The following is a 27,735-nucleotide window of genomic DNA, read 5'->3' on the forward strand; positions in this document are numbered from 1 at the left end:
AAGGGTGTACATAATACTTTGTTTGGTGATTTTGTCTAATCTGTAAACCAAGTTGGGTATATGCAGAAAATGTGACATTAAAATATGTACATATATTATACAGTCAGCCCTCCTTATCCGCGAGTTCCGCATGTGCGAATTCAACCAACCGCGAATCGAGAAAACCCGGAAGTGCTCTTCCAGCACTTGCTGTTCGAGCATGTACAGACTTTTTTTTCTTGGCATTATTCCCTAAACAATGCAGTATAACAATTATTTACATAGCATCTACATTGTATTAGGTATTAAAAGTAATCTAGAGATGATTTAAAGTATATGGGAGGATGTGCGTAGGTTATCGTAGATCGGGATCGAAAAAAAATGCAAGTTCTCTTACTAAGTAAGTTGGAACTGGTATATCCGGTATTATTTAGCATCAGTTAGTCAGACGTTTGTCTTAGTATATACTATACATTTTACCTTTCTATGCATATAAAACACTTAAGAAACGTATGGTTCAACACCGGGCTCGGGAACAAAAGCTCCCGAGTTCGATCCAGTGACAGATCGCTCCCGAGCACACTGTCCATCCCTGCCGGGTTGATGTGAAGGATCAAAAACCCGAAACCCCAAAACCCAATAAATAAACCACTGCGTTGCTTAGTAATAATTGTAGCTTTAATTGGGGCAGGGCTTTTCTCACTTTATTCTTTAAAATTGTTCAGATCGTTCACCGACTGTAGCCTAATGTTTTTCCAACGACCGATGGCGTTTCACCTCTTTCCGATCGCTTTATTATTTCCACTTTATTTTCAATCGCGATCGTGATCATTTTCGTGAACAGAAACACTACGGATTCAGAGCTCCACCGCTGGGTCCTAATGTCTACCACACTTTGACAGGTTAAATACGGTCCAGGGTTCCGCTGGGTCCTAAGGTCTACCGCATTGAGACAGGTTGAATAAGGAACTTGAGCATCCGCGTTTTTTGGTATCCACGAGGGGTCCTGGAACCAATCCCTCGCGGATAAGAAGGGCCTATTATATTATCATGTTTATTCTATTACAATTTTAAGCAAGTCTACAGGGAGTTTGGCCTCATCACGTAGGACATCAATAGCATAGCTCCTTAGCAGCTAGCCAGCTAGTTTAAATAACGTTAGCTATGCTGTAATGACACCTGTTAAACTCACCTCAACATGTCTTTTACATTTTAACCCACCATGGGCGATAGAAAAGTCACTATTGCAAACAGTGCAGCAAGCAACACTGTCATTATTTTTGAGATCGAGTGTCAAGCCCACCCACAGAGAAAACTGATAGGTCTACTTAGCACGAAGAGAGAACAATCAGGATGCTCGCTCTCACTCTCCCTCAAAAAAATCAATTTCCGGGATATTGTATATAATTTCCGGGTGTCAGGGAGCCGCTATTAATATCTGGGAGACTCCCGGAACTTCCGGGAGAGGTGGGATGTCTGGTACAGGTATCCAAAATGGACTGGAATTAGCCAGCTGTAATCATACCATTGTCAGTAATGCATGGATGCTTATTATTTGGACTCATCCATGGAGGGCAGCAGCTTGCAAGAGTTCCAGAGAGTATCTCATGCCATAGAATCAAACCCTAAAAGGGCCAAGTAAATTGGAAGCAGAAAATAACAATTGTGGAAGACTGTGAGAGATGGTGTCCCATAACTAGATTCTTTCTCCTGGATATGGTGTTTTGGTGAGACATTGGGGCCCAATTCATGAGATTCACCCACTTAACAGAACTTTCAGTTGTAACTGAAGGAAGTCTTGCGTGAAAGAGGGCAGATGCCTGTTCATAAGCAGCAGCTGTATCTAAGCACCAATTCCCATCTTACTCCTGATACTGGCATTACCCACAGAGAAGGCACACGGAGTGGACAGTGACAACAGACTGCAGTGATTGGTGAGGGCAGGGTGTGGACAGTGACAACAGGCTGCAGCGATTGGTGAGGGCAGTGTGTGGACAGTGACAACAGGCTGCAGGGATTGGTGAGGTCAGGGTGTGGACAGTGACAACAGACTGCAGTGATTGGTGAGGTCAGGGTGTGGACAGTGACAACAGACTGCAGTGACTAGTGAGGTCAGGGTGTGGACAGTGACAACAGGCTGCAGTGATTGGTGAGGTCAGGGTGTGGACAGTGACAACAGGCTGCAGTGATTGGTGACGGCAGTGTGTGGACAGTGACAACAGGCTGCAGTGATTGGTGAGGTCAGGGTGTGGACAGTGACAACAGGCTGCAGCGATTGGTGAGGGCAGTGTGTGGACAGTGACAACAGGCTGCAGTGATTGGTGAGGTCAGGGTGTGGACAGTGACAACAGGCTGCAGTGATTGGTGAGGTCAGGGTGTGGACAGTGACAACAGGCTGCAGTGATTGGTGAGGGCAGTGTGTGGACAGTGACAACAGGCTGCAGTGATTGGTGAGGTCAGGGTGTGGACAGTGACAACAGGCTGCAGTGATTGGTGAGGTCAGGGTGTGGACAGTGACAACAGGCTGCAGCGATTGGTGAGGTCAGGGTGTGGACAGTGACAACAGGCTGCAGCGATTGGTGAGGGCAGTGTTAACGTAGAACAATAAGTTATAGAATCAATTCTGGTAAAACAACCATTTCAGTAAGCAGCACTGTGTCTGCTTGTGAAAGAAGTAGTGAACCAAATTAGGAAGCAAAACAATCAATAATTATGAAAACAGTGAAGCATTCTCCAGTGCATAATGTCTAGTTTACTGATGAGTTATGTTCTAGGGTATACAGAAGCAAGCTTCCCTAATTCCTCATCTAAAATTCTGTAAAGAAAAAATATTGATTTATCATCACTGAGGTAAAGCAACAGAAGCTTCATCAAAACAAATGTGTGTCCCCTTCACCTGACAGTCTGTAGATATTCAATGTGTGTCCCCATCACCTGACAGTCTGTAGATATTCAACGTGGATCCCCTTCACCTGACAGTCTGTAGATATTCAATGTGTGTCCCCATCACCTGACAGTCTGTAGATATTCAATGTGTGTCCCCATCACCTGACAGTCTGTAGATATTCAATGTGTGTCCCCATCACCTGACAGTCTGTAGATATTCAACGTGGATCCCTTTCACCTGACAGTCTGTAGACATTCAGTGTGCGTCTCCTTCACCTGACAGTCTGTAGATATTCAATGTGTGTCCCCTTCACCTGACAGTCTGTAGATATTCAATGTGTGTCTCCTTCACCTGACAGTCTGTAGATATTCAATGTGTGTCTCCTTCACCTGACAGTCTGTAGATATTCAATGTGTGTCCCCTTCACCTGACAGTCTGTAGATATTCAGTGTGTCCCCTTCACCTGACAGTCTGTAGACATTCAGTGTGTGTCCCCATCACCTGACAGTCTGTAGATATTCAATGTGTGTCTGCTTCACCTGAGTCTGTAGATATTCAATGTGTGTCTGCTTCACCTGACAGTCTGTAGATATTCAGTGTGTCCCCTTCACCTGACAGTCTGTAGATATTCAATGTGTCTCCTTCACCTGACAGTCTGTAGACATTCAGTGTGTGTCCCCTTCACCTGACAGTCTGTAGACATTCAGTGTGTGTCCCCTTCACCTGACAGTCTGTAGATATTCAGTGTGTGTCCCCTTCACCTGACAGTCTGTAGATATTCAATGTGTGTCTGCTTCACCTGAGTCTGTAGATATTCAATGTGTGTCTCCTTCACCTGACAGTCTGTAGATATTCAGTGTGTGTCTCCTTCACCTGACAGTCTGTAGATATTCAGTGTGTGTCTCCTTCACCTGACAGTCTGTAGATATTCAGTGTGTGTCCCCTTCACCTGACAGTCTGTAGATATTCACTGTGTGTCTCCTTCACCTGACATTCTGCAGACATTCAGCATGTGTCTCCTTCACCTGACAGTCTGTAGATATTCAATGTGTCTCCTTCACCTGAGTCTGTAGACATTGTGTGTGTCCCCTTCACCTGACAGTCTGTAGATATTCAGTGTGTCCCCTTCACCTGACAGTCTGTAGACATTCAGTGCGTGTTCCCTTCACCTGACAGTCTGTAGACATTCAGTGCGTGTTCCCTTCACCTGACAGTCTGTAGACATTCAGTGTTTGTCCCCTTCACCTGACAGTCTGTAGATATTCAGTGTGTGTCTCCTTCACCTGACAGTCTGTAGACATTCAGTGTATGTCCCCTTCACCTGACAGTCTGTAGATATTCAATGTGTGTCTCCTTCACCTGACAGTCTGTAGATATTCAATGTGTGTCCCCTTCACCTGACAGTCTGTAGATATTCAGTGTGTGTCCCCTTCACCTGACAGTCTGTAGATATTCAGTGTGTGTCTCCTTCGCTTGACAGTCTGCAGATATTCAGTGTGTGTCTCCGTCACCTGACAGTCCACAGCCATGCAAGGAGACGGCTCATCACTGCTTTTGTGAAGATAGGTCATACACGTCAGCCTTGGTGGCACCTCCTGATTCCAATCATAAAGAAAGATTCCACATATCCATGGTGGCTCTCTGGAATGCATCTCCAATAAGGTGCTGTATCTATTGTTACTACTGCACATAGACAAGGAGAGGAGGAGGAGAAATTGCTTCAGAGCTTGTCAAATGGGAGCCGGAGCATACGACATAATATATTAGGCGGGATTGGGGAGGGGGTGGTTGAGGGAAGGCATATTTGAAAGAAGGGTGTTAGAGAAAAGAAGATTGGTGTTACAAGGAGATTATCCAGTAGGAAAGCAAAAGTATCATAAGGAGTAATATTAATTGGGATCATGAAGCCTGGCAAAGGATTGAAGTGAGAAGGGAGAGAAGGGAAAATAGATCCAAAATTAACCTAAGTACACACCCCAGCTCGAAACAGGTTAGAGGCATTGAATTGAGCTACACTGCTATCACAGTGCTGTTCATTTAGCATAACACAGCTACCTCAAAAAAAAAGCCCAATCTCAATTTATCACCCTAGTTAAAGGCACATATAATTAACTTCTAAAAGAAATGATAAATACAAAATAAAGAAAAGCTGACAACAATAAACGTGACTGGAAGAAAGTACACAATCACAGCTCACAGTCTGGTCTCCACTAGGATTCCAGATACGGCTTTAACGTGGCAGAGACAGATACAGCATGTACGGAGGAGAGAGTTAATCATGGAACACTTCTATTGAAGCAAATTTCTATCACTCTGCAGTCCACTAAAGGTGCCCACAGATCCAAAGGATTTCTTCACTCAGGTTTGCTATATCCAAGTGAAGTTTGGGTTTTCTCCAACATGAAGAATGGGTGCAGCATTTTACTTTGTAAAAGGTCTTCTGCTCTGGTGGTTGCATGGGTGTTTACAGCCAATACAAGGTTAAATCTATACAAATTATCACTCTGGGTTTAAATTTTATATTCCTAGAATGATTACTTTCTTACAAAACATTGTCAATTATTCCACTTTGTTTGATTCTGAATGACACTGCTGGAAGTACATCCCAAATGTCTCCCTTAACTGAAAAATCATTCATTAGGGGCTCATTTCTGGGACCTGACTGCAGCCGCCTTCTCCTGCCACCTTGATTGACGGTAATGACTCCATGCTGTAGTGTGGTTCCACAGGCATCTGGCTCGCTTCATCACCTCTGTCACGTGAGCATCATTCATTAGCATGCTCTGATAATGAACAGCACCAATCTGATAGCGAGCATCGTGGCGAAATGAGAGTAGTGGAGGGGTGAGGAAAACTGAGTCAACACCAATTTTGCCTTCATCTGATGTTCATACAAGAATACATTTCATGGTGAATAGCTGAAAACTTTCAGTCAGTAAGCATAGGCTTCTTTTTCCTTTCCTAACTCAAGAGTTGCAGCCAAATAAGGCATCAATCATTCCCATCCTCTCCAGCAGGGATCACTAATTCAGCACAGAACAGGATCAGCTCCACAGCCTTTCCATTCTGCCTGGGACAGCAACAATACTGGATAAACTTGTTGAGCCATTAGAGAGCCCTTGACACAAATATTCTTTGGTTCTTCCTCTCGGTAAAATGAACTGTGATCACAAGCCAACTCTCTCATTACTGAGTGAAAACAAGTTGTCTATATTGCACAGGATTAGCAAATTAGCCAATCACATTCTTAACATTCTGCACAGATACCCCAGCAATGTTTATTAAACCACTGATCTCTGACTAAACCCTCTTAAGGCAAAATAATCTTCAAAGGGAAAGGAATCCTTGAAACTCTGACTGGTTAAAGGGATTACAATCTCTATGGATACTGATGTCAATTATAGTACAAAAACTTCATCTGTAACTGCATAAATTAAAAAGCAATAAAACTTTTGCAAAGGGCAATTAATCTCATTGTACCTGTTTTCTAAAAAAGAGACATTATGTTCATGATCAAGTATCCCAACAGATCCATTTTTGTTGGGGGCAGAATACTTGCAAAGCAATTTGTGTCATGGTATCATGCACAACTGATATAATGAGATGCACAGATGATTTCCACTTGTACTGATTCAAAGGAGGGAATTCTGCTGGCTTAGGGCAAAGAGAGGTGAAGGTTTGATCTTCTCCTTTTTAATACAGATCTTCACATGTTCCTACTGAAAAGAAGCTATTTGAAGGAAGCAGTGGAACCCAACAGGTCTTGGTCTACCACCCAATCAATATAAAATGAAACCAGCAGTGAACAGGAAACCAGTGGTTAAAGAAAAAGAAACAAACTGCTGGAGGAACTCAGCAGGGCAGGCAGCATCTGAAGAAGCAGAGGGATGGCTCTGCGTCAGGGAAGTGTGTTGAGGCAAAGCAACCAGCGTAGAGGGTTGAGGGGAAGAACCGAGGCAGGAGCTGGCAGCCGATCAGTTGACCAGATAAGGGACGAGTTGTGCGTAGATGGAGCAGTGGTCGGGGGTGGGGGGGGGGGGGAGAACGTTGCAGCCACACACAGAAGAGATAACTGGGGACAACAAAGGGCTGCAGATTACGCAGTTTGATAAATAAAGGAGTAGAAACAGCTTAGAGAGGGGTTGTGGGCAGATGGAACTAGATAGGGGTGAAAGAATCTGGGTAATGGGGGAGGGATTGGAAAGAAAGGAGGTGGTGAGTGAACCTAGATGGGTCAAATGGAGAAAGGACGGAGGCCTAGGTTATCTGAACTTGTAAAATTCAGTGTTCACACCATTTAAAGCACCTAGGCATTGCTCTCTGAGTAAGGGCTCACCCGAGCAGTGGAGAATGCAAAGGACAAACAGGTCAGTATGAGAATGGAAAAAGGAGTTGAGATGGCATGCGGCCTGGATCTCAGGCTAGCCGCTGCTGGCAGAGCCGACAAGGAATGGCGTGCTGGATGTGGAGACGTTTGGGTGAAAGAATGGGGCCAAGAGAACTCCATCCCTCTTCTGTCTAGTGAGAGGCAAGGTAAGAGCAGAAGTGCGGGAAATGGAGGAGACGTGGGTGAACCACAAAAGGAGGAGAAGCTATACATCCTGAAAAAGGACATTTCACATGTCCTGGAATGGAAATCCTCATGAATGAAAATAGAGGGACTGAGGGCAAGGGATGGCATTCTTACAACCAGGCAGGGTGGGAGGCAGTGTAGTCAAGATAACTGTGGAAGTCAGTATAGTAAAAGTCAGTGGAGAGTTTGTCTATTGATATTAGAGAAGAGAGACCCAGAAAAGGGAGAGAAGTAGCCAATGTGCATTGAAGGGTGGGGTGGAAGTTAGTAGTGAAGGTAATAAAATTGACAAGTTCCTCACAGATGCAGAAGGCAGCACCAATGCAGTCATCATTATAATAAAGGAATACAGTAGTTGGAAAGTGGTACTGAGCAGGTCTGGAACAAGGACTATTCCACGTACTCAAAGGCAGACATTGCTAGGACCTCTGCAAATGCCCACGGCTACACCTCTGATTTTAGAAAGTGACAGGATTCAAAATAGAAGTTACAAAGGGTAAGATCAAGTTATTCCAGGCAAATGGGATGTTCATCAAACAGAACTGATTGGATGTATGTTCCAGTAAAAAAGGACAAGGGCCCCAAGACCTTTCTCATGAGGAGATGGAGGTGTGTAGGTACAGGACATCAATGACGAAGATAAGGCAGTGTGGGGGCAGGAAATTGGAAGTTGTGGGTGTGTAATATGTCTCAGATGTAATAATAGTAATAATAATTATATTATGACCAATCCATTACAGATAGGACAATCCATAATAATCATCTGGATACAATATTACAGGATAAACAAGCAAGAGCAATTTACTTAATAGATATAGATATTCCAAACACACACAACTTACAGAAATCAATAAGTGAAATAGCACCAGAGGTATCCTGAAGTAAACGGGGAAGATGAAAAGCTATGGAATATGAACAGGGTGTACATTGTCCCAATAGTAATATCTACAACTGGTATCATCGCAAAGTCACTACGCAAAAGCATTAAACAATTTGACCTGCACAGCAATATTTAGTAAATCTCCAGAAAGCCACAATATTCAATCACCACTAGAATAGATTGAAAATTTGTAGCGATTGAGAAATGAGTGTGCTTGGCTATGCCCATACCTCAGAGTTTACCAGCTTGAGCTGAGAAAAAATAAAAATAATAATTACTTATTTATAGGGCATTTTTCATACAAACAAGATAGTTCAAGGTGTTTCACAATGGGATAAAGTGAAAACAAAAGACAAAGATGTTAGTTAAAAGCAATTTTAAATAACTAGGTTTTGAGCTGGCATTTAAAAATGTAAACTAAATATGCATCAATTATAGTCTTAGGTAATGAGTTCCATAGTTTAGGGCGGAGAATGAAGGCATGTAGTACTAACAAAGACAAAACATTGCCTTTCACTACTTTGGCATATCCAAAAGCACATCATAGGCAATAAAGTTCTAAAGGCAGGGCAGTGCATGATATAGATATTGGCTTCTCAGCAAAATAAATTTCCATCATCCTGCTCCACAGAGACCTGCCTGGTCAAATGGGAGGTGAGAAAGCTAGATGGTCAGCCATGACAGAATGGCAGAGCAGACTCAATAGGCTGAATGGCCTAATTCTGCTCCTATGCCTTATGGTAATTTGACTTCTTGGGTTTGGATGACACCAAAGTGATTTTCATGGCCTGGAGCATGAACAGCTGGGCTGCAACTCCAGTCACCAGGGATAATCTGCACTGGGACACATGTGAAGCTAGATGTCTGATGCTGTCAAATAAAGCCACAAGAACCTTCATGAACTTTTTATGTTTGAAACACATGGAATAAAAATCTCCCTCCTCCTTAATAGAGATTGGGTAGGGAGGCAGAAGGATAAAGTGCAGGTGCACTCACTTCCAGGGAAAAACATCAAAAATAAAGAGCAAAATATTATCTAAAGATGTCCACCCACATTGCAAGCAGCTGCTAAGTCCTTTTTTTAAAGCTGCAATTTCTACTTGCAATTCTGGAGGTCTCACTGAGGCTGCTGCCCATACTTTTGGCTTTAGGTCAGTAGATAAGGTTCTGCTCAGTGTCAGGGAGGGCCATGAGGGCAAGTTAACAATGCATGGTTGTAACACGTCTTACTGATCAGACACGTTGAGTGTTGAGCAGCATATAACACTGAATAGAGAGCTTTAAGTTTAGATGTTGCACTGTAGAGACATACTCAGTCTATCAATGGTTAGGAAGAAGACTGCCACTATCTGTACTCACAGAGCTATCCAAGGTGCTTTGCAATCAAATTGCATGGTAGCATCCTCAGCTTCCACAAGTCTTGGCAGCAAACTGTGTATATTCCTGGGCTACTTCCAAAAATATATTGGTAGTGTGAGAGACAGTCCCCCTCCAGTAAAGACAAATAACTCTGCCCTCATGACTTCCAGGCGAGAGGCATCAGATGACACGTCTGACTATTCATGTGTTAGAGGCAGTTATCAAAGTGCCAGGGTCTAAAGGCCAGTGAATGCTTGTGTGTGAAATCATCAGATGTGACATTTCTGACAGGCAATGAATTGTGACCATGATCCTGCTGTTTGGGAAACAGGCGATCAGATATCAAATTACGAAGTATTTTGAGCACAGAGGATTTTTTTTAAAGCAGCTGTTACCACTCCTTCTATCTTTACTCAAAAAGCCTTTCTCTGGGGTCCCAGGTGACTGTTAAAGAGAGGGCTCCTGCGTGTCACTTTTAAGAAGATCTTGTGGCCCTGTGAGGTTAAAAGGTAGACAATCTGTGAATTGTGCTCCATCTGTAACATTTGTCTATTACCATATTAGATTTCCACTGGCTACTCTGTCCTCGTCCTTCAAAACAATGCAGAGGGAAAAAATGCAATATGTGGGGTTCTGAAAGAGCTGCCTGCCTGAGTGGGAGAGTACTTTGAATCCTGTGTATTCATCCATTTTGAAAGATTTTGTGAAAGATGGTAATAAAAAACATGCTTTTCAGGAGACATCCCATGTTTTTTGGAACAAAATTTGGACAACAGCTTCAGCACTTGCTCTTCACCAAACACTGGTTCTGATGAAAATTTACTTTAACTCTGCCCTTCCCTTTTCACAAGTACTGCCACATCTGACAAGTAATTCCAGCTTTCTCTGATTTTACATCAGGCTTATAGCATCTTTTCCCTCCCCAATTTTAATCCCTTCTCTGTTTGTCGGTCTGATATCTCTGTAGTTAAGAAGAGCATAGATTCTGCCTGTCAGAAAGTGCTTAAGGCTCTTCTACTACAGGCATTCTCTCCACCTGCAGCTTCCAATTCCACTTACCTCATAAGAACTTCTGCTCTGTCGCTTGCTGCTCAAGGAACTGAATACTCAGAAAACAGTATTAGGCACCACCCACATAGCAAATGCCCAGACACTGATAGAAATGATAACTTGCACTTACATAAAATTTATTTTCTAGCATTCCTAGGAATTTAAAAATAAATTTCTCGCAATGGCCCACTTGATGACCTAGCTGGTGATTGCAGCAATTGTAGCACACACACAGTAAAAGGGGCAGCATAAATTATGGGGCTCTTAGGGACAGAGGAAATGGTTCTGTGGAGTTAGACAGCATAATTGAGGCACTAAATGAATATATTGTACCCTCTGCCATGCCACAGTAAATTATGTAGTCGGAGAAAACAAATGGCTAAAATGAAAAGTGACCCTGAAAGGTTTAAAAGCAGTCAAGGTTAAAAACGAAATCACCTGTTCCAGACAGGATCCAGGATACTGAGGGAAATTAGGGTTGAAATTGCAGGGTCTACAGCCACTATCTACCAATTAGTTTTGGCGGTGGGAGAGATCAGACTGTGACAGAATCGCGTATATTATATTTCTGTTCAAACTATCAACTGCAGGAAAGAGTGCTTCATGCCTGCCTTAGTAAAAGCTTTAGAAACAATAATTGGAGACAAGATGTATTGGAATGTGGGAAAATGTGGGTTAATGTACAAGTCATGGCCATACTGACCGCTGTTGCACTTTTGATGGAGTAATCGCCTTCTTCCACACATTCCAGACTTCTACTACCATGTACAATCAGTTTCAATCTTGCCCGGTCTTTGATGTTAGTAACCTTGAATTAGCTTGGCCCAGTAACATCAAAGACAGGATGGAAATAAAGAATTAAAGTCAACAAAAATTTGTTAAAGACAAATCACGATTAACTAACCTGATGAAGTAGTTTGATGCCGCATCAGAGAGGCTGGTGAAGGTACTGTGGTTGATGACGTGTATACTGATGTTCAAAAGCCTTTGTCAAAGGGCACTTTGCAAAGTAGACTCATTAGCAAACTTAAAACCAACGGGATTAAAGGGATGGACACAAAATTGGTCAAGGGACAGGAAGCAGAGGACATTGGTGAATTTTTGCAGTGGTATCGCTCACAGGTCACCAATAGTGTTCCACATATGATGAACTCAACTTGGGCACAATTTCAAACTGTACCAATGATCAAGACTTGAGAATGTTACCTGCAGCGGGGAATGAGAACAGATTTCAGGGGAGCACAGATAGACTGGTGATTGGCAGTGAGAAATACATTTAAAATCTTTTAGATATAATGATGAAAAGGTACTAATAACTAAAAGGCACAAGGTTAAACAGACAGAGTCAAGATCAACCTGTGAACCAGATTTTGAAAGTGGCAAGACAGGCTGAAAAAGCCACTTAAAAAGATCCTTGATTCTCAGCTTTATAAACAGAGACACAATGGCAAGGAACTAAAGTCTTATTATTCTGTGAAATTCGGTCTCAACTAGCTTATGGATGGCCATTTCTAGTCAGCACAGTAGGAAAAATACCAAAGACTCAGAAAAGAGCAGATGAGATCCAATAGAATTATACCGTGGTTGAGAGACTTGGGTTATGCTTGGAGTCTAGAGAAACAAGTGATGTTTTCCTTGAGCAGCGAAGCCTTGAAAGAAGTGATAACTTTGAAAAGTTTTGATCGGTTAAGTAATGAACAACTATGTGCATTGACAGGAGGATCACTAACCATTATATGCAAATTTGATGACAATAGGGCGAAATATTTCTTGCAGTAAATTGTTGTGATCTGGAGTATACAGAAAGTGAGGTGAAAGAAGGTTCACCAATAACACTGAAGAAGGAAGTGAGATAAAATAGAGCCAAACAAAGCATGATTGCCCTAGTGGCTTCTTCCTACACTCAAAAAATCAGTGGAATTTATGAAAAGGTAACAAATTCGAGCTGCATCTGTGATGGCTTCAGTTCTCTCAGCAAAGTGCTGGTAGTGAGCAGTTCAGTAGATCCCCAGTGAGAGGCACGGGGCAAGCCAAGGCTCCTGCTCATTATCACCATCTAGTGCCCCTGCCGCAAATGGTGTGGGTGTGGTTGCGAAGGACAGCATCCAATAATGCTGAGACGGATAAACTGCCCTCAGGCTCGCCAAAATGAACTGACAACACCCACTGAATTGCAGCCCAGCCTCTGGGAAGAAGAGGACAAAACCAGGAGGAGAAAAAGCAAGAGCCTAATGCTCTTGCTGACCTAGTTAACACCAGGATAATGTGTGAGATGTGGACAAGTGCACCAAAGGAGTTCCTAATGCCTTTTTCATCCTACGAACACACTCCATCCATTCTGGGAGAAGAGTTACAGCAGATCACTGCCATCAACTTCATCCGAATGTCCCTGCTCTGTTTCTAGTGGTGCGGACTCTCGACAGATTTGGCAGTGAAGCTCCTACTAGTCAAATACCTGGGACTGAAGTTTCTTTTCAGTTCAGTACTCTTACTCAGTGCAATTCCCCTGAAGTCAATGTAACCGAACCAAAAACATTACCCGGACTCAGCACAACTGAAGTTACTATTTAAAAAACAAATAGCACGTAGAATGTTGGCCCTGTCCACAATTTAACTACATTGCAGGATCAGTATATCATTTCCTAGAGCTTCACTCATTGTGTTCATTCCCAGGTCTTTGAGGACGAAAAGTAGCGTGCTACTTTTAGAGGCAAAGACATTAATAGGAGTGTTTCCAAGCTGGTGAATATGTTATGAGCATTTACCAATAAACAAACTGAGCAATTCTTGGCAGGTAGTCCAAAGAAAACAGGCTGAATAAGGATGAAACCCCTTCACTTGTGTTAACCAATAATCCGTTTACTTGTGCTTTCTGCTGATTTCACCAACTCTCCCAAAAGCAGACACTCTACCCCAGGCAGTGCTTGAGGCTTCACTGACAAGAAGTGGCAGGGAACAGGGTCTGAACCCTTCGCTGACTCAATAAGTATAGACACACCTAGCAATCTGGAGCAGGAACCATGACTGACTTTACTCCTTCCTGCTCTAGAGAAAACCATCCAAATTTGTCCAACATCGCCTCATCGTCAATACTCAATATAGTTAACACTCCGGAGGTCAAGGCCCTTAGGTCGAAGTCCCTGGGGTGCACATACAGAAATTGGAGATCCAATGTCTAGAAGAGTGAGAGTCTGGGCAAGCGACTAGAAATTGGAGACCCGAGGTATGGAGGTCAGAGGTGGTGGGTGGATGGGTGGGAGGTTGGGAAGGGTCTTGTTTTGCTGTTGTGCTTTGCTTTGTTGCTGTTGTTCTTTGTGTTGAACATTGTGGGCACACCCCGGCACACCTTTATGCTGCGTTGTTTTTAAAGCAAATGACACATTTCACTGTATATTTTGCAGTAAATGAACCTAAGATCTTGATCTACAGTACCAGCGTCCCCGGTTCAATTCTCGCTGCTGCTTGTAAGGAGTTTGTACACTCTTCCTGTGACCTCGTGGGTTTCCTCTGGGCGTCCCAGTTTCCTCTCACAGTCTAAAGGTGTACCAGTAGGTAGGTTAATTGGTCATTGTAAATTGTCCCGTGATTAGGCTCATGCTGCTGTGCAGCCCTGGTAGGGCCTACCCTGCACCATATCTCAATAAATAAATAAACATTTTTCCTGTAATGCAGCAATCAGAAGTACACACAATACTTCAAATGTGGCCTAACTGAAGTTTTGTATTGCTGCGAAGTGATTTCCTGACTTTAATACTCAATATCCTGCGATGGAAAAGCATGCCATCTCTCCTCTTTGCCACCCAATCTACTCATGTCTCCACTTTCAGGTATCAATGAGATTCCTCTGTACATCAGCTCACCAAAGGGAACGTACTGCATAGTTCATTCCTCATACATTTGACCTCCTAAAGTGCAACATCTTACGCTTGTCTGCATTAAACTCCATCTTCTCTTTCTTTGCCCATATCTGTGGGTTGATCTATATTCTGCTGTACCCTTTCACTACCAATTTTTGTGTCAAATGCAAACTTACAATTCAGTCCATCTACATTTTCATCGTCATTCAGATGTATCTCAAACAAAGGTCCCAGATCTGATCCCAGCAGAACGCCACTTGTCACAGAACTCCAGTCCGAGAAACACCCTCTACTCTCTGCCTTCTATAGCCATTCTAATATTGAACTGTAATCTATAAATTCACTGATGACACAAATATTGTTGGCAAATTTTCAGATGGTGAAGAGGGGGCATACCAGGAGTGAGAGATCAGCTGGTTGAGTGGTGCTGCAACAACAACCTTGTACTCAATGCCACTAAGACCAAGGAACTGATTGTGCACTTCAGGAGGGAGAAGTTGAGGGAACACACCAGTCCTCATCGAGGGATCAGCAGTGGAAAGGGCGAATGGTTTCCAGTTCCTGGATGTTGACATCCTGGGCCCAACATATTGATGCAATTACAAAGAAGGCACGGCAGCAGCTCTATTTCATTAGGAGTTTGAGGAGATTTAGTATGTCACCAAAGCCTCTCGCAAATTTCTACAGATGTACTGCAGAGAACATTCTAACTGGTTGCATCACCATCTGGTATGAAGGAGCCACTGCACAGGATCAGAAAAAGCTGCAGAAAGTTGCCAAAACACAGAGAGTTCCATCATGGTCACTAGCCTCTCCAGCTTCAAGGACACCTTCAAAAGACAATGCCTCAAAAAGGCTATATCCATCATTAAGGACCCTTGTCACCCAGGACATGCCCTCTTCTGATTGTTACCAGCAAGGAGGTACAGAAGCCTGAAGCCACATACTCATCTTTTCAGGAACAGCTTCTTCCCCTCTGCCATCAGATTTCTGAATAGACAATAAACCCATGAACACTATCTCACTTCTTTTTGCTCTCTTTTTGCACTACATATTTAAAAAATATATATTTAAATTGTGGTAATATTAATATGTATATTTAAATTATGTATTGCAACATCAGCAGCAAAACAAATTTCATGATATTTGCTGATGATATTAAACCTGGTTCTGATTGTGCCTTAATTTTTAGGATCAGCCTATTATGAGGAACTCTGTCAAAGCTTCACTGGAGTCCACGTAAATAATTTCCTAATTTCCACCCTTAAAATAAGATATTTTAAAAATCTTGCTTAAAATTTAAAAAAAACATTTACAGAAACTTCATTTTTGTTTTGAAGTATAAAACTAAATCCACTTGAATGGAAATTACCTCTGAAGTGGTGTGGCACTGAGATTAAGTTAGAAGAGATGAGATCAACTGGATAATAATAGCTAGGCAAATAATTTTTTAACTTTAATAATCTGTGAAATGCTAAACTTGGCAGAGTACACATGGGCTGAACAACCTTCTTCAGTGCTGTTGTTTTCTCTGATTCTAAATCTTCAGGCTGATAGTTTTGAAGTTGTGGTAGACAAAAGAAACGTTAGCAGTGGTGACAAGTCTAGAATGGTAAAGAATTGTAGTATCAACAGATTCAGCCAAGTCAGGGCAAAAGCAAAGTTGTGAAATCACAACAGTAAAAACAGAAATATAACTTAGCAAGGTTGAAGGTGTGAGGCAAAGAAGGAATAGTTATCAGAGTAGTTTTCTATTTGTAACTGTCCAGTTGAGGAAGATAAATGAACAAGGCATTTTTCAAATGAGAAGATTGCTGAAGCATCCTGGTTTAATGATTTGTTTCTGCTGAAGGTAATTCTACTCCCTTACAGCAAAGGTTTCTGGAACTGTTCCAAACTGGTTTCTCCACAATTTCGAACACAGTTTAAAAAGAAAGAAATTTATTAAAATGGAAACATTATAAAGAAACTCAAAATGGTGGCAAAGATAAATATGAATTTCTTTCACAATTTCTTTGATTCAATGTTATGAAAAGTTACAAACCATTTTCAAAAACCTTTTCAGAATGAACTCATTACCTCCACTCTCCAAAAGGCTCTGCAGTAAATACATTGCCCTGTGTAAATCTGAACAGGAAGGCTCCAAGATTGAAGCCAAGATAATCAACCATTTTGCCCCTGGGATAAGGTAGGGAATTGAAATCGGAATCAGCCAATGAACATGATTGGTCAATTCAACTTTCCTGTTAGAAAGTACACGTGGACACTGGGCAATGGCAGATTAAGCCTGACCCCAAGTTTCTTGTCGTCAGCTACCCTGCGAATAGATCCACATCATGACTTCAGTGGTTACAGCCATCACATCATGAAAGGAATCCTTCTCGGCTCACCTCAACCCCATTCTCTCCCAGCTTTCAACAGGGAAGATAGAGTGATCGGGTAGTAGAGAGCTATTCTGTGTGCAGGTTTAAACATGTCCTTTTATCTACAGTGTTATATGTAAAGTCTAGTAAATTTCTTTCCTTCCTAAACACATATAAAAAAGCACAGGTGTTTGATTCCAATTCATATCATTTTTGGCTTTCCCAATGAAGGTATCATGAGGCCATGATTATGTTACTGAAATAACCCAGAGGCCTAGACTAATAAATTGTGACTTCAAACCACACCAGGAGAGACTGAGATAAATTCAAATAGTGTGCGCAGACATTCCCTTCTCTAATAGGGAGTTAATGGACAATTATAAATTCTAGTTACAGTTGAGATTAAGGTTCCTATCAGATACCATCCTGCTTTCTTTTGCTCACTTCATTACTATATCTGGTATGTTCTATTTGTAAATTTGGAAATGAATAAATTAAGGATGGTTTAAAACCGATCTGGGGGTAAAACCAGAGATACAGCTGCTAAATTTACAACTTATTTTTTTAATTTAGATAGTTAATTCTAATAATAATTCTACTTTTTAAAATAATTAACATCCGTACATTGCAAAGTATCAATATATTATTTACAACTACAAATCCTTCAGTAGTGAGCAATATACACAAAATGCTGGAGGAACAGTAGGCCAGGCAGCGTCTATGGAAAAGAGTACTCAGTCGATGTTTCCGACCAAGACCCTTCATCAGGACTACAGTAGTTAGGGTTAGTGTGGCTGAGAGGGAGCACTCTCACAGCTTGTCAAGAGCATAATGGGCTCATAATCCAGATTAGAGTGTTCTGGGCCAATCATCACAGAATTAATTCAGAGAAGGAAATGCCACCTCCGTCTCAGTAGATTAAGGGATGCAGGCTTGCTTAAGTCTGCGGAGCAGAACATAGAACAGTATAGCACAGGAGCAATGTTGTGCTGAACCAAATAACTTAGTAATCAAATAGCCAACTTCAATAATCCCTTATGCCACTCCAGGATATCAGAGACACCCTCCTTCTTCAATGAACGGGGTTTCCCTCCCTCCACTATTGATGCTACCCTCACCCACATCTCCTCCATTTCCTGTACTTCCGTGCTCACCCCATCTTCCCAGATTCTTAACAGTGATAGAATTCCTTTTGTCCTTATCTACCATCCCATGAGCCTCTACACCCAAAATATTCTAAGACCATAACATTTTGGAGCAGAAGTAAGCCATTTGGCCCACTGAGTCTGCTCCGCCATACAATCATGGGCTGATCCACTTCACCCGGTCATCCTCAGTCCTCTGCCTTCTCCCCATACCCTTTGATGCCCTGACTAATCAAGAACCTGTCCATCCCTGCCTTAAGTACACCCAATGGCTTGGCCTCCACAAATTCATGGCAACAAATTCCACAGATTTACCATCCTCTGACTAAAGTAATTTCTCTGCACCTCAATTCTAAAAGGACGTCCTTCAATCCTGAAGTCGTGCCCTCCACAACTTCCAGCATCTCCAAAGGGATCCTGTCACTAAATATATATTTACCTTCCCCCCCGCTCCACTTTCCTCTGCAATTCCCTTGTCCATTTGTCCCTCCAACTTATCTCCCTCCCAGCACTTACCCCTGCAAGCGGCGTAAGTCCTAAGCCTACCCATACATCTCCTCCATCACCTCCATTCAGGGCCCCAGGTAGTCCACCCATGTGAAGCAACACGTCACCTGCAAATACACAGGGATCGTCTATTGTGTCCGGTGCTCCCGATGTGGCCTCCTCTACATTGGTGAGACCTGTCATAAATTGAGGGAGCATTTCATCGGGCACCTCTGCACTATCTGCCACAAGTGGGACTTCCCAGTGGCCAAACATTTTAATTCCAATTCCCATTCTTGTTCCAACGTGTCAGTCCATGGACTCCTGTGTCACGATGAGTCCACCCTCAGTGTCGAGGAGCAATACCTTATATTCTGTCTTGGTAGCCTCCATCCTGACTATCTATATGATGACTATCTATTTCTCCTTCTGGTAAACAAACTCCCCTTCCCCCTTCCTCTATTCCCCACTCTGACCTTTTACCTCTTCTTATCAGTCTATTATTTCCCCTGGGTCCCCTCCTCCTTCCCTTTCTCCTACTGTCCACTCTCCTCTCCTATCAGATTCCTTCTTCTCCAGCCCACAACCTTTCCAACCACCCCCCCCCCACCCCGCCAACTCTGGCTTCACCTATCATCTTTCAGCTAGCCTCCTTTACTTCCTCCCACCTTTGTATTCCCCCTTCCTTCTCAGTCCCGAAGAACGGTCTCAGCCCGAAACATCGGCTAGCTATTAATTTCCATGGACACTGCCTGATCTGCTGAGTTCTTCCAGCAGTCTCTACGTGTTGCTTTGGATTTCCAGCATCTGCAGACCCTCTCATGTTTATAGTCCCTTATGCTGATATAATGTCGACATCCTTCCACTTCCTTCAAAAACGTCTAAACATCTCTTAAAAGTCCCTAAGTCCCAACCCAAGCAGTGCATTCCAGGCACCCTCCACTCTGTGTGTTAAAAAAAACTTGCCCTTCACCATCTTTAAAATTACCCCCTCTCTCACCTGTTCCTCTGGTATTAGGCATTTCAACCTTGGGAAAAAGATACTCCCTGTCTATTCTATCTATGCCTCTCGTAATCTTATAAACTTCTATCAGATCTCCCTTCAGCATCTGCTGCTCCACAGAAAACAACCCAAGTTTGTCCAGCCTCTCATTATAGCACATGCCCTCTAATCTATTCAGCATCCTGGTAAACCTCTTCTGCACCCTCTCCAAAATCTTGACATCCTTCCTATAATGGGGCAACTAGAACCGTATGCAATACTCCAGGTGTAGTTTTATAAAGCTCCAACATCACTTCTTGACTCTTGAACTCAATGCCTCAACTAATAAATGCAAGCATGCCATATGCCTTCATAACCACCTGATCAACCTGTGAAGCCACTTTCAGGGAGCTATGAACTTGGACCTCAAGATCCCTCTGCTCATCAACGCTGTTAAAGATTTTTGCTCTTAACAGTGTACTGTCTCTTTACATTTGACCTATCAAGGTGCAACACTTCACTTTTCTGGGGTTAAACTCCATCCGCCATTTCTCCGCCCAGATCTGCATCTGATTACTATATATCTCATGAATTCTTTGCCAGTCATCTACGCTATCCACAACAGCACTAATCTTCGTATTATCTGAAAACTGACTAACCCATCCACCTATGTTTTCATCCAGGTCATTTATATGCATCACAAACAGCAGAGTCCGGAACAATGCCTGTAGAACACCGCTAATCACAGATCTCCAGTTAGAATAAGTCCCTTTGTCCACAGTCCTGTCTTCTATGAGCAAGCTAGTTCTGAATCCAAACAGCTAATTCACCACTGATCAACTTAATTTTCTGGATGAGCCTCCCATGAGGGACACTGTCAAACGCCTTACTAAAATACATGTAGACTATATCCCGCAGATCTAGCTTCATCAATCACCCTTGTCACTGCGTCAAAAATCTCAATCAAGTTAGTAAAACACAAGTTGCCCCACATAAAGCCATGCTGGCTGTCCCCAGTTAGGCCATGGTTTTCCAAACACTCACAGATCCTATCTCTAAGAATTCTCTCCAGTATCTTGTGTATCATTGACATGAGACCCACCAGTGCAGTCCTTCAGGATCTCACCTGTACCTGGAGAGGACACAAAGATATTGGTCACTTGCATCTCTCAATAACCTGGGGTGGATCCATTCAGGTGCCGGGGACTTATCTATCTTAAAGTTTTTGAAAAGACCCAACTTTACCTCTTCTTGTAGCTTGAAATGCTTTAACATCTCAGTACTGATCTCCCTTTCCTCCATGTTCTTCTCCTTGGTAAATACTGATGTAAAGTACTCATTAAGAACCTCACCCACACCCTTCATACCCAAGCATATGTTCCCTCCTTTATCCCTGAGTGGTCCCAGCCTCTCACTAGTTATGCTATTGCTCCTGGTGTATGTATAGAAAGCCTTGGAATTCTCTTTAATCCTTCTCAGTCCTTGCTGGCTTTCCTAATTCCCTGTTTGAGTTCTTTTCTGGCTTCTTTATAATCCTCAAGGATACTGTTTGATTCCAGCTTCCCAAGCTTTACATACTTTCCCTTTTTCTTCTTGACTAAATTCATCACCTCCCTTACAGGCTCTTTTACCTCGCCATCCTTGTCCTTCCTTCTGTCCTAGACCCTGTGTAGTTGGTCTTTAAACACCCTCCACGTGTTAGCTGTGGACTTGGCCAAAAACAGCTGTTCCTAATTAACTTTCCCTAGTTCCTGCATAACGCTCTCATAAATATTCCGGATCCAGTTTAATACGCTCCCACAAGGGCCATATTTATTCTGGTTTGATAGCTGTGCTTTAAATTGCAGAGAGGGAATTGGTAGAGTGCAGGGAATGTCAGTGGTAAGGTGCAGTCAGAAGAATCCATTGAAATGTGCACTATTTGTGCAGTCTAAGGGAGTGCAATAAGGGCAAAGAGACCTGCATGGTAGGGGTATAATTGGAAGGAGATGAGTAAGTGTAGAGGAAAGAAAACCTGCAGAAATTGTGAGTCTCAGAACACAGCAGTCACTGGAAATCTAAAATAAAAGGGAAGGCTAGAAATACTCTGGTTCCTCACCCGTCATTAAACCAGATCATCTTCTCCTTGTCAATCTGCTGTTCCTGGGAGCTTGCTGAGGGCAAACTGACTGCAATATTTCCTTCATTACAAGAACAACCAGGGTTCAAAGTCACTTCATTGGCTATTAAGCTCGTAATGACTGTGAGGAGCCTCTGTTATAAACACACAATGCTCAAAAGCAAAGGAAATTACACTGATCTAGTGCCTGCATGCCTCTGTCAGGATATCCCCAAGTGAGTTACAGCCAATTTCTGTGGTGCAGTCACAATGTAATGTAATGTAATGGTTGACTTGTGTACAGTGAAGTTCCACAAATCTGTCTATGAGCTGTAGCTTGAGCAATTAATATTGACCAAGGCCACTGAGGGTAATATCCATGTTTTTTTCTAATAAATCCATGGGATCTTTTTAAATCTACATGAGAATGTAGACATAATGTTAGTTTAAAGTTTCATCTGAAAGATTTTTCCAGCAATGTGGCACACTCATGCACTGCACTGAGGTATGAGCCAAGGATTCTTTGCAAGTGGTACATAACACACAAACTTCTATCTCAGAGACAAGAAAGTCATCAATTGAGCCATAACAGTTAGAAGGGGCATGATGTCCTGCCATTGCACCAGAACTGGCCCAGGCACAGTGAAAAGGAGGAAATGCAACTCTAAAAATTATTCAAAAGTTGTAAAAGAACTACATAGATTTGTTGGAAACAATTTTTATGATGTTTTGATTGAGACCCTTTTAAAAAATATTTCTAGTATTTTTTATTTGCAGATCTATTTCCCACTGATAAGCAAGTACACAAACTATTTTGAAACCAAAGTATTTTTTTAAATGCAGAGTTGAGGTTGGGTAACTATTCAACTAAGCACAGCTATGATGCAGTTTCAAGTACCCAGGGACGAAACTCATTCATTCCATTTATGTGCAAACCGAAATCCAAGTACAACACTCCTTTCTAAATCAGATGTTTATCAGAATTTAAACAGTGGTGCATTGCTCTGCTCACACTGCTCCAGCTTTCAGCCTTTCTTTAAGTTTTGTTTTCCTTTTTGACTGGTTTATATTTCCTTTCCAGTCCTTTCAATATCAACCATTTTTTATGGCATGTCCAGTCAGTGAGGAGACGTGCAAAGTATATCAAACCTGAGATATATAACTGTCATCCTCAACTCAGATCCAAATAAACACAAGGATCAGCTGTCTCTCTGTAGTTAGCATTTTGCCTCAGAAATGTCCGTTTGTGATTTCAAGTCCCACAGCAGAGATTTGAACACAAACTCTGGGCTGAAATTCTGGAGAGGCGCAGTGTTACCAGATATGCTACTTTTTGGATGGAACGTTGAAACTGAGCGTTGGTATGCCAAGTCAGCTGTTTGAACAGTGAAAAGCACTGACCAATATTTACGCAAATAATATCTCTAAGAACACGTTCTTGGGACCATTTTGTATCCAAAATTGGCTGGCAAGTTTCCTACATTCAAAAATAGTTCACCAACTGCAAACTGAAAGCTGCTATATGATGTCAATACATTCCTCATATACTGGTCATCTCCAGACCCAGACCCGCTCTAGTTGTCCTACTGGTGCCCTTATTGAACTTGTTGATAGGACAGAATGAAAATAAAAACCTCATGGCTTCTGGTTCCTTACAGCTCAGCTCAACAATATCACAGACAAGTTCAAGATGATAAGGGAACCCTATTCTTGTCACATTTTAAGGAAGACACCACAGGAATGAGAGAAAGCAAAGCCATCATAATATATCATGCAGAAAAACTGGAAATAATACATTATAAGTAGCTGAACAACTTGAGACTTGGTGTAATCAAAGGAACATGGAGCACATGTTTTTGAAGATCTTTGCAATAATAATTGTAATTACATGCTTTTGATATTTTAAAATATGTTACTATTTTAAGTAAACTTGCTTGGAGCAAAACGGTTGAGATTGCCTTGGCTGAGGAATAACAACACCCTCTTTGTTCATGTTGTTCGGCCAGGAGCAGAGGTAATTGTGACTTTGCTTCCCTCAATGTTGATGTGAAAGTTGATGAGAAATACTTGGCTTTTGCAAGGAGTCCAAGATAGTCGATCCAGGGCCAGAAAATATCAATACCTTCCCTGCTTGTAAGCCACTCTGTCCAACTTACATACAATTCATCAGAGAAATGGGATCCACAGTACAGCTCTACCTGATTAAACCTTATGGGCACTGACTGGGACAAATGGCTTCGTTAAAATAAATGTGTGCAAATGAAGGTGTCAGGAAGCAAAAATTTATAATGTAAAGACACAGTGGCATGTCAAAGATGATAATTTAATTTTATGAGAAGAATCACATCAGTTATAACCGAATGTCAATTAATGGACAATAAATTGATCCACTGTCATAATGTTGGCACCAAGTAAGGCAAGGGTGGATTCAAAAGAAAGACCGTGTTAAGTACTAACTTTAGGGCTATCACATGTGAAGGAATCAACCAGCCAGGAATAATGGTGTGCTTTTGCTATAAAGATGTACCTTTATACAACGGGGTATTTCCAACCCTTGACACCACAGTTAAATCTTTTTTTGATGAGGGCCAGACACACAAGTTCAACTCACAATTATCAGACAGAGATCAAGATCTCACATCTTACCATACTGTGGAGACAAGGAGAATACAGATACTCAGCACCTAACTTAACCCCTGGATAGAAACCTTTATTAGCAGCACTAATTTATGATACAGACTGTGATGGCAACCATTAGTAAAGGTAGCAGTTTACCTAGATCACTGCGACGAGTAACTTCTTATATATAAGTAACCCTGAAATCAGTGGCATTGTCTTATAGCTGTTTCCTTTAACATCCACAAATGAAATGAGGCCACTTGTATTTCAAAGAACAGACCAGAGTATGAAACAGACCTGTCCGTCCATCATGTAATGTTCTTTCTTCTTGGACAATCCATCTTTTGGTACTAATTTCTTATTATCCCCTACGGCCGGTGAAGTTTTCTTTCAAACAATTATCTGATTCTCTTCTAGATAAGGAATCCATCTGCATTTAGACATTACATTCCAGATTATAATAACCCTCTGCCTTCAAGGGAACATTTTCTCACGCTGCCGGAGAACCAGTAGCAATTACTTTGGGTCTATGCCCTCAATTGTTGTAAACTGAAGGCCCACTCAGTCAGCAAAAGCCTGCAGTTCAATCCTCACTTAGCTGATTCAAACCAACATACGTGCATGCTTCTCAGAAGAATCAACAGAAGGGATCACTAACTCTAGTGCAGGGAAAAGGGAGGGGGTGGGGGGGTGAATGGTTGTCTTTATTCATTGACACTCCTAAAATGTACACATAGATTGTGAGTGAGAGAGACTAAGCTTCAGCCAGAAAATGTAAGGCATCCTCAATTGCTTAGTCTCTCACAATTACTGCCCAGCTTATCAGAATAGGTACCAGAATACAGGAAATATCAATTCAGCCAACCAAGAGTAAAGCAAGAGAAGAGAATATAAATAAACAGAGAAAAAATAGAACCATGAAAACACGACCTCTGAGAGGTCAGATGTGTGGTAATAAGTTGAATATTTGGGATATCATTCGAACATAATGTTTATGTAACACACAGCGATTGCCCAATATAGTTTACTCTGAACACAAACATGCCATTCAGAAAATTATCTTGATCTAAAGGACTTTTAAAATGAGCACAAGATCAATCTTTCTAAAACTATGCACTAAAAATTTAAGCGAGATGCTGCCTGATTTCTTCTGACCCTCTCGTGATCATCAAAATAGTCTAGGTGGGAGTTTACTTGAACGAGTTCGATACTGTGAGTCTGTCTCCAATGGGTGCTCTGCTGGCTTGTGCAGTCCAAGCATATAACTCACACTAACACATGGAATGCAAAAGAGCAGGAATGCGAGTGGCTTGCTGTCCTGCTTAAAGATGAGTATTCAGGCACAATACACTGCACTCAGAGCGAAAAAAAAACATATCCTGGGGACACATTACATTTTCAAGAGATTGGCTTGAACACAAAAGACAATTATAAAATATATAGTTGACAAAACCTTTAAAAAGATTTGTGCAATATTAATCTGTGGCGGGGGTGGAGGGGGTTGGAAATTGAGCTTTCCAAGACATTAACTAGGAAGCCCATTGGCACACTTCAACCTCACCTTCTGACCCCTGAGCTTAATGGTCACAGAATCACCCTATTCAGTACAAGGTAACCTGGATCTTTTAGCTAGCTCTAATCAATATTATGATAAAGGTGCTCAGGACCTGACCACTTTTAACAATTGCAAATCATTCTCTTTTACCAATGCAGTTCTTTAGCCAATGGTGCTGACTCAGGGACCAAATGATAAATCTTTACAAGTATTACAGTCTGTCACAGATGGACAAAAACAGCAAAAAACCAAGCGCTATTAACCCACCCTGTTCACCTATAAGACCACAAGAAATAGGAGCTGAATGAGATCGTTCAGCCCATCAAGTCTGCTCTGCAATTCTATCACGGCTGATCCCAGATCCCACTCAACCGCATACACCTGCCTTCTCACCATATCCTTTGATGCCTGACTGATCAGGAAACAATCAACTTCCGATTTAAATATACCCATGGACTTGGCCTCCACCGCAGTCTGTGGCAGAGCATTCCACAGATTTACTATTCTCTGGCTAAAAAAAATCCTCCTTACCTCTGTTCTAAAGGGTTCCCCTCAAATCTGAGGCTGTGCCCTCTTCATTGTCGTGGGAAGTGGGGTGGGGGAGGGCAGTGGGCATCATACCACTACCATCAAGCAAGAGTTACAGGGGCCTGGGGTCTCACAGCACCAGGTTCAGGAACAATTATCAGCCAGCAGCCTCCTGAGCCAGTATGGATAACTTCACTCACCTGAACACTGAACTGACTCCATAACCTACAGACTCCCTTTCAAGGACACGACAACTCAATATTATTTAACTACATCTTTATATTATTTTGCACGATTTGTCTTCTTTTGCAGTTTGGCTGTTTGTCAGTCTTTGTTCCCTGTAGTTTTTAATAAATTCTGTTGTATTTTGATTTTTTAAATTTATTTACAGATAAGGATCACACTGCCCAGCAACCCGCCTATTTAACACCAGCTTAATCAGAGGACAACCGACAATGACCAATTAACCCACTAACTGGTACTTCTTTGGACTGTGGAAGGAAACTGGAGAACCCAGAGGAAACCCACATGGTTTACAGGGAGAACGTACAAACTCCTTACAGATGGCATGGGAATTGAATTCCGAATTTCAGAATGCTCCAAGCTGTAATAACGTCACGCTAACCGCTATCCTACTGTGCTGCCCACTGATTTTTCTGTAAATGCCTACAAGAAATCTCAAGGTACTATATGGTGAAATATGAATGAAAGAATGGCTCCGTCTGTCTAAGTGGACAATAGATGCGCCTGTTTGGGGGTGCAGACCTGGGCAATGAATTTGGAGATCCTGGGCTGCCCAGACATCAAGATCCCCCTCTCGGCCCTGCGGATGTGGTCCAAAGGAATGCGAAGCAGTACATTTGGCATCAGCTTGGCTGCAGGAGCTGCCGGGAGGTGACGTGATAAGACATCCAACCGCCTCAGGGGCTCCACTCTGGATTTGTGTAGGGTTTACTCCTTAGCCTTCTCCTCTCCCGAAGATACCCACAAGGCAGTGAGATCCGTAACCCTGGATAGGGGCCCATACCGGGTACTGTCAGCCGGAGCCAGGTGAGCCCGGGTGATATATATGCAGCTTGATAATAAATTTACTTTGAGCTTTAAATTTTGCTTCCTTCCCACGACTCCCAAACAAAAATTGCTGGGACCAATGACAATATTCTTGGAATCTTCCTGTATTAATAAAGGTCAGGAGTGCCAATACCTTTATTCATTGCATCGTTGATTAAAAAAAAACTAACTGAACAGTTTTTTTTAAAAAGACTTGCTAAATAACAACTGAATGGAGACCCATCAATGTTGCAAACAGTCGCTTCATTTAAAGCAAAGCAAATGAGAACAAAGTTCACGGGGACAAGAGAAACGATGAAAAGT

The 27,735-nt window shown here is 42.2% G+C and overlaps 1 protein-coding gene across 3 annotated transcripts in view; it reads right to left on the reverse strand.

The window, feature by feature from the left end:
- The window catches only part of ror1 (receptor tyrosine kinase-like orphan receptor 1), a 286,759-nt gene that overhangs the window by 249,670 nt on the left and 9,354 nt on the right, over positions 1-27,735 (reverse strand). Inside the window, exon 1 of one of the 3 annotated variants that reach the window (XM_072273895.1) lies at positions 10,738-10,766. The exons of the other annotated variants lie outside the window; for them this stretch is intronic. The gene's annotated coding sequence lies outside the window, so the exon portion shown is untranslated. Of the gene's footprint in view, positions 1-10,737; positions 10,767-27,735 lie in introns of those variants that run through there. 3 annotated transcript variants of the gene reach the window in all.

The sequence above is a fragment of the Mobula birostris genome, chromosome 12 (genome assembly GCF_030028105.1).
Source record: "Mobula birostris isolate sMobBir1 chromosome 12, sMobBir1.hap1, whole genome shotgun sequence".
NCBI classification, from domain to species: domain Eukaryota; kingdom Metazoa; phylum Chordata; class Chondrichthyes; order Myliobatiformes; family Myliobatidae; genus Mobula; species Mobula birostris.